Below are 13,257 nucleotides of genomic sequence, written 5' to 3' on the forward strand. Positions count from 1 at the left end.
AGGAACTTAATTATCATGGCTTTGAGATAACTCAGCAAAGGAAGTTTTTGAAAGAAGGATTTTGCCTTTCATTTAGAGATCCAATTCCAGTCTCCCAAATATGATCTAAATTTTGCTCATCCATCTAGTTCTGATTCTCCTTCAAGAGGCCACACACACACACACACACACACACACACACACACACACACCCTTGCTTCTATCCCTTCGACATAAAATGGAATGTAAGCTCCATGAAAACTGGAATCTCATCTGTCTTGTTCACCATGATAACTTCAGGGCCTAGAAGATTGTCACCTGGAAAATAATAGGTGCTCAATAAATATTTGCTGAATGATTGGAAAACTCAGACCTCATCAGAAGGACCTAGTTTTTCATATTTTCTTATTTTTCAAGAAAAGCCAGAAATTTATATGTTAGGTATTCTCTCCCTATGTGGCAATTTATTTAAAATTATTAAAATACAGATGTGTTAGTCAAATCACATCTGCAGGATTATTTGTCCTGCCAGCTTCTGGAGTCACTGCCCTAAATTCATTGCAGATTCTATGCTAAGTATTTTGGAGGGAGGAGGGAGAGGTTGGAAATTTTAAGGGGAAAGAGGTAAGAGAGGAGACAGGGGAAGACTCCTTTTCTCAATGATCAGAGAGTCCCACAAGGAGTAGGGACCCCTACTTTTCTCCCTGACAATGTCTTTGCCGAGGTGGTGAGATTTCAGAAGCGGGCAGGGCCGTAGGCCCAGGGGGACTGGGGGTCACAGTTCCTCTTTAAGTTTACATGAGTCGTGGAGAGGTCAAATTCCAAGAGATCATCAGGAAGGCACAATGCAGTTATAAGGCAGAAGGGGGCCTGCCCAAAATTTTGGGCGTCCTAAGCATCCCCAGTCTCTTTGTATAACCCTAGTGGATGGGTGGGGCTGCAGTAATGACTGGACTGGATTTCCCACCAGACTGGAGGGAACGGGACTCAGAGGCACATTAAAATGAAAGTAAATAAAGCTGTAGGATGTTTCTTGTACAACCAAGTTTGTGGACTAATATTCATTCATAGTACGTGGTATTTTGTTTCTGTCAAAGTGAGGAAGACAGCTGGGAAGGGAGAAAGTATAACAGACTTTGCCCCAACACAGGCTTTTAGTCCCATGTTCCCCTTGAGTTTTCTTGGGCACCTTCCAGATCAGCCTTGGACCGTGTCCTCCCAGATGAGTCTCCTGGTTTGAACTCCCATCTAGACATCCAGAGTAAGGGCCTCATTTGTTCCAAAGCCCTGTTCCTTAGGAATTTGCAGTCACAGCATTTGCTACATATGTTCCGGCAGCAGGGGTGAGGTTGAGGCATCACAGGTTTCTTATGGTCCAGATGAGTGATGATCAGTGCCAAATGCATAGCATCCATTGGTTGGCTGTGGCCTCAGTCATCCTAGCTTGTAAACAGGAATTCCTAGGCTCTGTGAGCTCAGTCCTGTGAAGAAAACAAAACCCTTCTTGACACTTTTCTTGTTCTAAATACCCCTCTCCTCCTCGGTCCTCTTCCTTTACCCCCCTCTCTAGAGAATGGCCCGGAGAGAAGGAAACAGCTGGCTCAAACTGGCAGACAGGGTGAGATTTTTGTGCAGATAATTTTCCATCAAATGGGAGCCAGAAGGTAGAGGTAGAATTGCTGCTTCCATCTCGGAAGCAGAGTTGCTTTCTGGCAGAGAGCTTAAGTGGGCCAGCAGCAGGTAGACTCACCTGTCTCCTGGCCCCACCTACAGAAATTCCAAGGGCTTGTGAGTTAAGGCTGAATGATTTTCCGTAGGGGTGGGACTGCTCTGTGCTGCTGGAATGTTTTCCTTCTCCCCAAAAGAGGTGAGTGCACACAAGTATGAAATAAAGCCAAAAGCTCCCAACTTTTTCTGAGGACGGGCAAACTGCAAAATACATTATCTGCTTGAGCAATGGAGGAAAAGTATCCTCAGATTGAGTCATGCCTGTGCCTTTCTCCATATCTCACCCCTCTAATCCCACCTCTTCATCTTGGATAAGTAAAAGAGGGAAGGAAGGAGAGGGAGGGCATGGAGGAGAGGAGAGAGAAGGAGAGGGAGGGGAGCCCCGAAGTCAGGTTTGGAAGTGTTTTGGCCAGAAACCGGGTGTAAGATTGGGAAAACTGTCTTTATTGAGGGCATGAATGTAACTGCCTTAGGGGGATTTGAGGCCTGCTCATGCCAATCACTATTTATAATGTAGGGTGTGCTGTATCCACCACTGGAATTCAGACATGTCTGGGCATCTCTGTCAAATTGGTCCCATGAGATAGGCAGGGACTCAGGAATCTACTGGAAGAATCTTCATCCTATGGGGGCAGAAACCAAGCACCACGATCTCAGCCATGTAACAGGGCCTTAGACTTCTGAGGGGAGGAATGATGGTGTGAGCCCAGTGTCTGTCAGACACGTCTGTCCCAGTGCTGGCTCCGTGCCCTAGCGAGAGAGGACTAGCTGCGAGTGTAAACTCCCAAGATGTCGAGCGGGAACATCTCTGCTTTGGTAGTCCTGAAACACTTTCTACCTGCACATGTGGAGGGGGGCATTCTCCTCCATATGGTGCCATAGATAACCGGTGCCTGTGGGCAATGAGGGTATTATGGGAAGTGCTTTTTGGGAGCCACATCATCGCTGATCGAAATGGTGGAGGGCACATGCAGGTCAGCTCTGAGGACTCCCGGAACAATTTGGGTGGAGTTTGGCAGGGTGGGCATCTGGGATACCACATCAACAGGATTACAGCAGCCACAATAGTAATTCCGTCTTGCATTTCAACCAGGATGGACTTTACAGAAATTTTCACATATATGTTTTTATTTGAGCCTCATGACCTCCCATGTGGTAGAAGCAAGTGTAATAATCCTCCTCAGTACCAAGTGGGGATGGACTTGACACCTTTGAGGACACTTCAGCTCCATCACTCCAGCATTCTTGGGGGTTGTCCAAGGGCCCACCTTGGGCTATTTGTTAGGTAGGCACACTTCAGCAGCTATGAAGTCAAGACACATGCATTGCCTGGGGGCCTCCTCCCTGCCTGAGGTTCTGAACAGGAGACAAAACAGTAAAGAGGTGGATAAAAATATTATTTTTATTACTGCTAGAGGCTAAGTGGGAAGCAGCAGCTTACAGTGACAAACAAATGGCCCTGCTCTCTGAGCACAGGATTGGGTGGACCTGTCTACCCTGTCCCAGGAGGGGACACTTTTCCAGGTAAAACTTTGAGCATAGGAAGGCAGAAGGGAACAAGAAGAAACAGAGGAAGGGGCTGGGTGACTCTGTCTGGTGCCTCCCTCTAACTCACCAACCAGGTGAAGGTGGGAAGGGCCAGGAATGTCACATGAATGGATGTCCCTCCACGTGGGAGAAACGTCAGAGTTAGGGAAAATATGTTCCTATATGAACAACTGTACTATATTGACACTCAACTTCTCTTGGGGCCAGGCCCTCTACACTGGCAGGAGTGGCTTAGTTTTCTGGCCTATTGAGAGTTCATTGCCATATTAGGATTCTCCAGGGAAACAGAACCAATGGGATATATAGGAGATGTGTGCGTGTGTGTGTGTGTGTGTGTGTGTGTGTGTGTGTGTGTGTACAGAGAGAGGGAGTGTTGCGGAGGGAGACACCAATGCAAGTAAATATACTGAACAAAATTAAATTATGAAGATTTATATTAATCCTTGGATCGATTAGTACCTCTCAATCATCTGGCATCTGTGGACCATGCCCTGAGTCATGGGGCTTCTTAAATACTTTTTGTATTGAAAACAAAATAAGAGCAACTTGCTTCCTGATTCAACGAGTAGCAGAAGTGTCTGCTATGTGCAATGCCCTTTGTTGTGGAGGACATGAAGGGAAATGACATGTGGTATTTGTTTTCTGGAAGCTCAAGGTTAAGTTGATGATGGCAAAGCATAACATAATGATGCATTTAAGACGGTGTAAGCCAAATGTTGTTGTGGTCTGAGGTGGGGCTAATTCCCAGCTAGAGTCTGAAGAAGGCTCCGTGGAAAAGAAAACATTTAAATTGTACCCTGAAGAGTGAATAGAATTTTGAAAAGCATAATTTAGGCTGGGCGTGGTGGCTCAGCCTGTAATCCCAGAACTTTGGGAGGCTGAGGAGGGTGGATCGCCTTATCAGGAGTGTGAGACCACCCTGTCAACATGGTGAAATTCTTTCTCTACTAAAAATTCAAAAATTAGCTGAATGTGGTGGCATATGCCTGTAATTCTAGTTACTTGGAAGGCTGAGGAGAAGAATTGCTTGAACCCAGGAGGCGGAGGTTATAGTGAGCTGAGATTACACCACTGCACTCCAGCCTGGGCAACAGAGTGAGACTCCATCTCAAAAAAAAAAAAAAAAAAAAAGAAAGAAAGAAAATGATATTCCAGGCTAGGTTGAATTTGAGGAATGTTGATAAATCTGGTCTTGCTAGAGTATTTTGTGTGTGTATGTGTTTGGGGGGAGCGAAGTGGGGAGGGGGACGGCTATAGGGGCCTTCTTGGGGCTGAAATGTGGGAAGAAAAAATTTAAAGACAGAGTTCAGTTGGGAAAGATAGTTTATGGTTACACTGGGAAAGGCATGAGTGTTGTGCTGAGTTAAGACTTCCTTCTGAAGGTAATGGGGTGGCTATTCACTGTTTTTAAGTACAGGAGACACACACACACACACACACACACACACACACCCCATACAGCCTATTGGCTCTGTTTCCCTAAAGAATGCTGACTAATACAGCAATGAAGGATTGCCTTCTGGTAATCAAATGCATGAAGGAAGAATGGTGGTCAGAGCCAGTGTAAGAGCCTTGGTCAAAGCTGGGTGAGGACTGAACCATCGCAGAGGCGGTGGAAATGGATCTGAGGGCACTCATTGGAGCAGTTTGGAAGGCAGAACCTGAAAATGGATAGGAGTAATTTTGGTTGGCATGGGAGGAAGTCAGTCAGGAGGTTATCCCTATTTTAGCACTCAGCATGCTCTACTTTGTGTCAGTGACTCTTCTATGTCCCCCAGGTCCCATCAAGATTGAAGGTTTGTTGACGGCAGTCAGGGCTTTCATCTTTGTGTGCCCCTCAGCCTTCAGCACAGAGCTCTGGCCAGGTGAGTGCCATCTATAAATGTTAGTGACAATGAAGTGACCCCAGGAGGATAGGGTGAGGCATGCAAATCACATGGGTGAGGGTCTGTTTGTCACTGTGTGGGCGTGCCACCTGGCACCTGAAGTGAAACTCTCTGCAAAGCACACATGTGGAACGGAGGAGCCTGTGTGGGAAATCCCTTCCTGACACCCATGAGTGGTCACCTCATTAGCATCCCCAGAACAGTAGAGGGAGGGAGCCTGATCAGTAACAGGAGGCCAGGAGGGTCCTGCTACTCATCCTGTTCTGGGCTGGAGAAGACAGACTGGTCAGGATTCCTGCTGAGGGGAGCCCAGTTTCTGGCCACTTACCAGCCTAGGACTCAGCACCTCTGCCCATCACATGAGCCATAAAAGGATGTGGAAGTTATCATTGATGATAAGTTCTCAGGGTCACCTGCAGGGGCATTTGTCTGGCAGGATGAGGGCTAAACATTCTCTCCTTTTATATTAGATTTGCTTTTTTTGGAAAAAGTAATGCATGTAGAAAATGTTTAGAATATTTGAAAGTCCATATAATTAAAAAGATAAATAAAAACACCCATTGTCCCACCACCAAAGATAGCTTTTGCCAAATTTTCATGAGTGTAAGGCAGCATGTCCTTTCCATACGTATCAGGTGTATATATTATTTATCATCTATATGGTGTATCATATTCATACTATATATACGGCTATTACCAAGTAATGGTGCTTTTTATTTCTTCAGTTAATCACCAGGGTGCACTTCTATCCTCATATGTAGGACGTCCAGGATCTCATCAGATGCTCTTTTTTCTTCCATTGTTCTGAACACCAGGGGGTCACTCAGTCCAAAGGGAGCCAGACTTTTGGCTCAAACACAGTAGGTGACAAAGCAGGGTCTGATCCAATCAAGCTTATCTTTCTTGCTGCCACATGGTGTCCCTGTTGAAAACTATTTGCCAGTTCCATGGCATCTTCAAAGTTCTAGGCTATTGTCAGTACTGTTGGACCCACACTTAGGAGGCAAGAGTATAGCTCTGTAAGCTCACACTCTCGCTCTCAAACATTGTTCCCAAAGGACTACCATGCATTCAGATGGCTGCACTGTGAGCCTCTTCCCACCTCAGCCACACACTCTCCCAGAGTTGATTCAAACCCGTAAGCCTCAGGCTCCAGAAATGAGTCTGAGTCCCCAGCATGGCATCCCTTCACGCTTCTTGTCTTTGGGGCCTTTAGAACCTTCTCCTGCCAACAAAACATGGTCAGGCTACTCCTGCTTCTGTAATTTTAATTCTTGGGTAGAAAGGTGTAGGAGTCTAGGTTACTTCCTTTTCAGAAGATTCCAAATGCCATATGCAAATGGGTTCTTCTTTTCCCCAGAAGTCAGCTCTGCATATGGAGGAATATTTGTCAGGCTACAAAAGGTTTAATTCCATTGTTCGCCAAGGAATGTGCCAAACAACTAAGATCTTCTCTAAGGTGTCAGAGAGGACAACCACAGTAGATGGTTGTATGACTGACTAAAAAGTTAGCTGATCTGTCAGCTAGGAGGAGAATTGGGCCATTTTGACAGATGCTTACATGGGACTTTCCCTTTGGAGCCAATAAAATCTATTGCTCTCCCCATCCGAGTGTTGTCCTGGTGATTTGGGCCTCTCTGACTCAGTAGGCAGGCTTGGAAAGCCAAACATTGCCTCCTAGGGCATTGATGGTGTGCTCAGCTCAGCTCTTTCAATCATCAGTTAAAAAAAATGGAAATGCTTCCAAACCTCAGGGCTGAGGATTCACTCTGAATAATAATTTTATGTGAAATTGATGTATTTTATGTTCAGACTATATCCTGTGTCTTGTCGCTTCTTACCACCCAGGTTCAGGCCACTGTCATCGCTCATCTGGACAATTACAATAACCTCCAAGTTCTCTGCTTGCATGCTTTCCCCTCTGTTGTCTGTGCTTTACACAGCAGTTAGGATAGATGGCTCAAAGACCTCCAGTGCCTTCTGACAACACGCTAGAATGAAATCCACACTCCCCACTGAGGCATGTGGACCCTCCAGCGTGTGACCCCTGTGAGTCTCTCCAATCTTACCCCTTTCTCTTGTTGCTCCAGCTACACTGCTTTTCTTGCTCTTCCTTGAGTAACCACACCTGTTTCTTCCTCAGGGCTTTTACTTGTGTTTTTCCTTCTCCCTAGAATGTTCTTCCTCCATTTCTTCATATAGTTCATGCTCTCAATTCATTAAAAGATGCTCAAAAGTCACTTGTATAGAGAGGACTTTAAAAATAGACACTACCTCCTGACTAATGTCCTTCCTTACCCCCACCTGTGTCCCTGAATCACACAATTTTTCTTCATAATTTTTACCATTACCCCCCATGTTTTATACTTTTTTGATTTGTTTCTTTATGTGTTGTCTATCTTTCTAGCATTAGAATTGAAGTTCCTTGAGAAAAGCCCACGTTTACCCTTTCTGTGGTAGAGTCCACTGGTCCTAGGGCAGTGCCTGGCACATAGTAGATGCTTAATGAATGTGTTGTACATGAATAAATGAGACTGTTTCTCAAATCAAATACTCCTTAATCTATTGTTTCTCTAATTTTTTGGGTTTATAAACAGAAATAGTTAGCAATTTGGATAGGGTTTGGCCAGATAGTTCTGTTTCGTATGACATTGGCTGAGGTCTTTCATTAATCTGCATTTAGCTGGTGCTTAACATGGTCTGGGAGATCCAAGAAGGCTTCATTCATATGTCTGGTTCCTAGATGCTCTCTACAAGGCCTTTTTTTCTCTGCATGGCTAACTGGGCTTCCCTACATCATGGTGGTCTCAAGGTGATTGTACTTTTTACACAGCAGCTGACTTCTAAGAGGGAGCAGCAGTCCACGCACTGATTTCTAATATTACCTACTAACTTTATGACATTGGGAAAATTATTTCCATTCTTTAAACTTCCTCAAAGGTTTAAAGTGATATCTTTATAAGAGGAGAATGGAATCCCAGAACTTTATGACCCCTTTCCTAGGGACAGGGTGAGAATAACTTTTCTATTCACTTCCTTTCCACTTATCAGAACTATTGATAAGTTAGGGGTTTCTGACCAGAAGTGCAAGAAATATTGCCATTTAAAGCTTTATATCATTTAGCCTGGAAAATTCACATTTAAGGACCAGTTTGTGGTTATTGAAGGCAAAGCCCAGGGGCATGAAGTAAGACTTAGGGGATCTAAAAGTGCTCTGCATAACAAAGTGACAGAAAATTTCTGTTCTCTAGCCCTGGAGCTGAGAGAAAGAGAGAATGAGAGAAAGCTTGCAGTGGGAGGTTGAGATCCCAGGTACATGGCAGCCTTAGGCCTAGGCTCTAGAAGAAGGGGGTTGGCGAGACTGTGATATTAAACTTCAGCCTGTTTCCTTTTCTGTAACTGCTTCCATTATCACCAAACCTTCAGGAAAAGCTTTGTATTGGTATTATGTGGAGGCCTAAGGAGAAGGGGCCATGTTTAACCTTGAATGAAAGAGGAGAGGAGAGAGGACAACATCTCAGGAGGAAGAGGGAGCGGGGAGGTAAGCGATGAGCTGACAGCAGGAATTTGAAGAACGTTTGAGCCCATCTTAGAAATACTGGAGAAAATATTAGACTTCTCTGGTGTAGTATGTTATGTAGGGGCTCAGGCTATTTTACTGGGGAAGACTGACCCCAGGATGCTAGCTAGTAGTGTTGAGGATATTCTGATTATGCATAAAATACTTGGCCCATTACTGACTTATCTTACATGGTGACTTCTGCTATTATTATTCAGGGTTGAAATAACTTGCTAAGGGAAATAAAGTTTGGTGTGGCAACCAGCATTCAGAACGAGGCTTATCTGACTCTTAATATCTTCATTTTTTTCCACTCTACCACAATTCTTTCAAGGACTATGTACTTGCTACTAAGTCTTTATTCAGAATACTAAAGCCAAATGAAACACCTGGTGGCAACTTGCAGCCAAGTTAAATGATGATGTACCCTAGATCACCCAAGGCAAGGCAGGGGCATTTTGGGGGCTGGCTGGGGATTGCCCAAGCACAATCTCTCTTATTTTGGGGTCAAGTCTCCAGAGAGTATAAGACTCTAAAGTCCATCTCTGTTCCAGCACTTCTAAAATCTTGTTTATATGCTAATTGTACTCCACCTTCAGCTGGGGTTCTGTCATTTGTCAAGTAAATAGTTTTGATAATGAGAAAAGAAACTAGAAATGCAAATGAAAGGAGACGAAGAACGTGAGTGAGCTGGAGCAAGTTTAGAGGAAACTTACAAATTCCTGCTGAGAGCCACATTGTCTCATACGTAAACTCACACCTTTATTTTTATTTATTCTGGCATCAAAAGCTTTCCTTGCATTAGTATTGATACTGTTAATGTTTTATAGGATGTAGAGGTCATAGTCACATTGAAATCCTCCTTCAGTGAATGGAGTATTCTTATATTTATTGAAACATATACTGAGTTTGAGTCAGACTGTCATTTACCCTTACGAAAGACCTGAGAATTCTTCAGGGGTGTTGGTGACCTTTAGCGCTCCTACCATTGTTAACATACACTCCTCTATGTTCCCAGAGAGTGAGACTCTTCAATCCCTTTTTCTTTTTTTCTTTTTTGAGATGGAGTTTCACTCTTATGCCCAGGCTGTAGGGAAGTGGCTCAATCTTGGCTCACTGGAACCTCTGCACCCGGGGTTCAAGCGATTCTCCTGCCTCTGCCTCTGGAGCAGCTGAGATTACAGGCGCCCGCCACCATGCCTGGCTAAGTTTTGTGTTTTTAGTACAGATGGTGTTTCACAACTCCTTTCTCTTGACTGAGACCTAGATCTTCTTGAAGACCCAACTTCCTCCGCAGTCTCCACTAATAGAGGCGACTCATTCTACATTCCATGCAGCCTCCTCCCTGGAAAAAGTTGCTGTTTTCCGGACTCCCACCTCCACCTCCAGACCAGCACTCATTAACCTTCCCATGGGAGCTATTTTTTTTCTTTTAGGTCTTATCACCTCATTTATATCATGTTCTTTCCTCCTGGTCAGTGACATCAGCCTATGTCCTAGTTAGTTCCTGTATTAGGGTTCTCTTAGAGGGACAGAACTAATAGGATATATGGATATATATGTAATAAACTTATATATATGGGAGTTTATTAAGTATTAACTTACATGAACACAAGGTCCCACAATAGACTGTCTGCAATCTGAGGAGCAAGGAGAGCCAGTTTGAATCCCAAAATTGAATAACCTGGAGTCTGATGTTCGAGGGCAGGAAGCATCCAGCACAGAGAAAGATGTAGACTGGAAGGCTAGGCCTGTCTCTCCTTTTCACATTTTTCTGCCTGCTTTATATTTGTTAGCAGCTGATTAGATTGTGCCCACCAGATTGAGGGTGGATCTGCCTTCCCCAGACCACTGACTCAAACGTTAATCTCTTTTGGCCACACCCTCACAGACAAACCCAGGATCAATACTTTGCATCCTCCAATCCAATCAAGTTGACACTCAGTATTAACCATTACAGTTCCTCTCCTTCCTTGATGATTTGGGGATATCTATCAGTCATTGTCCCCATTTATTTCCCACACAGTCCTAGGATATTTTAACATTTGTCAGGCAGTCAGTCCGGCAACCCAGTCTCCAAACTGCTAGATATTGTTGGCTCCAGTGTATTCTGTTCCTTTCTTCATAAACCAACCTTTGCTTGAGCAGTACTCCATGATTCTGCCCTCTGATCCCAATGTCCGGTCCTTGAAATATTCTTCCATTGCTCTTTGAACTCATATATGCACTTCCTGTCCTTGAGCACTCCATTTTCCTCACTTTTTTTTTTTTCTTTTCTTTCTGTTTTTTGAGATGGAGTTTCGCTCTTGTTATCCAGGCTGGAGTGCAATGGCACGATCTCGGCTCACCGCAACCTCCGCCTCCTGGGTTCAGGCAATTCTCCTGCCTCAGCCTCCCGAGTAGCTGGGATTACAGGCACGTGCCACCATGCCCAGCTAATTTTTTGTATTTTTAGTAGAGACGGGGTTTCACCATGTTGACCAGGTTGGTCTCGATCTCTTGACCCCTCACATTTTATTAACACCTTTCTGACTACTTTTTTTCTGTATGCAACCTAGATCCCATGGGTTGTACAGAGATCTGAACCATTCTTCTGCAAGCATCTTTGATTCCTTTTCATTTTTTATGCTTCTGTTATACCACCTAGTAAAATACCAACCTAGAATCAGTGGTACTATTACTCCCTATCTCTTTTGTTCCTGCACTTGTGAAGAGAGGGAAATATACCGGAAAAATAATCACATAGTCATACAAGTTGGTGTTGATGTGCTAAAAATTTCATGGTCTCCCATCTCAGCTTGTCTCTTAGCACTGCCTCTCAATCTTTCGTCTTTAGTAAACACATTCTCTCATTTCCTTCAACGACTTTCATATATTTTTTTCAATCCTCATACTCAACCCTTATTTCTTCACTCTCAGCAGAAAATCAAGGAAATTAAGTGTAATTTCTACCCTTGAATATAAACTTTTCCACATTTACCTCAAATGTGACAGATACTTACCCAATAGTTGTGCCCACCCATTTTTCCTTGATAACAGAACCCTGATTTGGCTTAGATATCTGGTAGCCATGTTCTTCAGGGAGACTGGGTTCTTGCCTAGCCCCAGTGGATTGATCATAATTAGTCTAGCCCAAAACTATGATTACTTCATTTCCTTTGTCAGCACTTGGTTTAGACATGTGAAAAAATTCTGGCCATTGAATGGAACTCTATTGAGGGACGCTGGGAATGTTTTTCTCTCTCAAAAAACGGAGCCCATAGAAGAGCTCTTTTTCCCTGTTTTGTTCTGAATGTAGACGGGAGCTACTGCAGTGGCCTGTTTACCGTGATGGGAGTAGCTGATTTGTTGAGGGTGTTAGTAAAAAAACATGGAAAGAAACTGAGTCCTTGATGATATTGTTAAGCCACCAAATTAGCCAACCCTACCTGTGACCATCCCACTCCTTGACTTTTTGATATATAAAATAATGAAGTTTTCTTATTCTTTAAACTTTATGTGGTTGGTTGGATTTTCTGTTGCTGGCAAGCAAAATCATTCTAAATGCTACACTACCCCCTTTTTCCAGTCCCTAAAGTCACTCTCCTCTTTTAAAGATCAGTCTCTTCACCTGTTTTCTTTTTTTTTTTTTTTTTTGAGACGGAGTTTCGCTCTTGATACCCAGGCTGGAGCGCAATGGCGCGATCTCGGCTCACCGCAATCTCCGCCTCCTGGGTTCAGGCAATTCTCCTGCCTCAGCCTCCTGAGTAGCTGGGATTACAGGCACGCGCCACCGTGCCCAGCTAATTTTTTGTATTAGTAGAGACGGGGTTTCACCATGTTGACCAGGATGGTCTCGATCTCATGACCTCGTGATCCACCCGCCTCGGCCTCCCAAAGTGCTGGGATTACAGGCTTGAGCCACCGCGCCCGGCCCCTTCACCTGTTTTCTTAATCCTGTTGCTTATTGCTTTTTAAAAGACTTTTTACATCATTCATCCCCCTTCCATCCTGTATCTTCTACTTCTCCTTCTCTAAGTCTGTCAACTTACTTAGGTTCTCCAATGTTAAAAGCTTCCCTTGAAAACATCTTCTAGTTTTCAACAAACCTCTCTTCTCCCCTTGTCATACAAACTTTTTGGAGTCTGTTGTAATTCTCATCTCTACTTCTTGATGTCCCATTTCTTTTCAAGTTACTGAATTTGGCTTCTGGTTCCATCATTCCATCAATATGGTCAAGTTAAAGTTATTAATGAGGACTTAGGAGGATCATGGCAGACGGGAGGCAGTACTATATTGCAGCTCTGGATAGAGCAGCCTGCGGAGGCTTGCACTGTAAATTTTAGCTTCAGATCAACTGCAAGAACAAACCAGCAATCCTGAGAGGACCCACAGACCCTCTGAAGGAAGCAGACTGCTCCTGCAGGACTCAGGAGAGACCCCAAATACTGTGAGTGCCCCAACTACTGAAGTCGGAAAGGGAGACCTTCCTCTTCCAAACACACACTCCCTGCTGGAGAAGTTGAAGGTCTGTTTGCGGGAGATATCCTCCACTTTACCTGGAACTGAGTCAAGTTA

The 13,257-nt window shown here is 44.2% G+C and overlaps 1 long non-coding RNA gene across 34 annotated transcripts in view; it reads left to right on the forward strand.

The window, feature by feature from the left end:
• LOC105711646 (uncharacterized) overlaps positions 1-13,257 on the forward strand; it is a 313,477-nt gene that overhangs the window by 35,831 nt on the left and 264,389 nt on the right. For 32 of the 34 annotated variants that reach the window (XR_010340435.1, XR_010340434.1, XR_010340443.1 and 29 more), the window contains one exon: positions 5,034-5,120. The exons of the other annotated variants lie outside the window; for them this stretch is intronic. This is a non-coding gene — a long non-coding RNA (uncharacterized LOC105711646). The remainder of the gene's footprint in view (positions 1-5,033; positions 5,121-13,257) is intronic. 34 annotated transcript variants of the gene reach the window in all.

Source organism: Aotus nancymaae, unplaced genomic scaffold, assembly GCF_030222135.1.
Source record: "Aotus nancymaae isolate 86718 unplaced genomic scaffold, 86718_ANA_hifiasm-v0.15.2.pri h1tg000108l, whole genome shotgun sequence".
NCBI lineage: Eukaryota > Metazoa > Chordata > Mammalia > Primates > Aotidae > Aotus > Aotus nancymaae.